Source organism: Suncus etruscus, chromosome 6 (genome assembly GCF_024139225.1).
Source record: "Suncus etruscus isolate mSunEtr1 chromosome 6, mSunEtr1.pri.cur, whole genome shotgun sequence".
In the NCBI taxonomy this organism is placed as follows: domain Eukaryota; kingdom Metazoa; phylum Chordata; class Mammalia; order Eulipotyphla; family Soricidae; genus Suncus; species Suncus etruscus.
In genome coordinates, this window is record NC_064853.1 from 119,795,928 (window position 1) to 119,797,117 (window position 1,190).

Below are 1,190 nucleotides of genomic sequence, written 5' to 3' on the forward strand. Positions count from 1 at the left end.
TTTCCTTCAAAAGCAGAAATTCTCTCACCTACACCAGACTGGAGCCAGAGTGATAGCATAGCAGGTAGTATGCTTGCCCTTGCACATGACCAACCTATGTTCAATCCCTGGCATCCCAAATAGTCCCCAAACACTGCCAGGAGCAATTTCTGAGTGCAGAGTAACACCTGAGTGCCACCAGATGTGGCCCAAAACAAAAAATAAAATAAAACATCAAATACACCAGTATTAGCAAACTAATTTTTCCAAGAAAGACCAACTGTTCCCCGCTTTCATTCTTCCCTTCACATAAGAAAACACCCTTTCAGGGCCCGAAGAGATAGCACAGTGGCGTTTGCCTTGCAAGCAGCCGATCCAGGACCAAAGGTGGTTGGTTCAAATCCCGGTGTCCCATATGGTCCCCATGCCTGCCAGGAGCTATTTCTGAGCATACAGCCAGGAGTCAACCCTGAGCATCGCCGGGTGTGGCCCAAAAACCAAAAAAAAAAAAAAAAAAGAGAGAGAGAGAAAACACCCTTTCCAAGAACTGATGGGTGTCGGGTGTCTTAGTACTTGCAAGACACACAGGCTGGGTGGTAGCATAGTGGTAGGATGTTTGCATCCCGTATGGTCCCCTGAGCCAGGAGCTATTTCTTTTTTTTTTTTTTATCTCTTCCAACTCCTGCTCTTTGTTTTTTTTCTTTTTTTTTTTTTTATTTTTTATTTTGATCATAGTGGTTTACATAGTGTTGACCAGGAGCTATTTCTGAGCACAGAGCCAGGAGTAACAATTGAGCACCGCCCAGTGTGGCCCAAAAACAAACAAACAAACAAACAAAAAGACACCCAGGACAAAGGCATAAAGTGTCACTTTTCAGAGCCATTGCAACTGTATGGTGGGGTCCACTTGATCCCACCCAGGACTAGGTTCAGGCAGAACCCAGGGAGAGCAAAGTGACTCCTATTTCCAGTGCTAGGATAGAGACCAGCAACTCAGCTCAGTGACTTCACTCACACTTCTATGTTTGAGAGGAATAAAGATTTCTGCACCCACTTTGGACACCAAAAAGGAGGAAGGGGGCAAAAGGGTAGGGGTGGGTGTGTGTGTGTGTGTGTGTGTGTGTGTGTGTGTGTGTGTGTGTGTGTGTGTGTGTGTGTTGGGGCGTGTAAAGTGAATCTTCAGTTTCACAGTTTTCTCTGTGCTTCCAGGA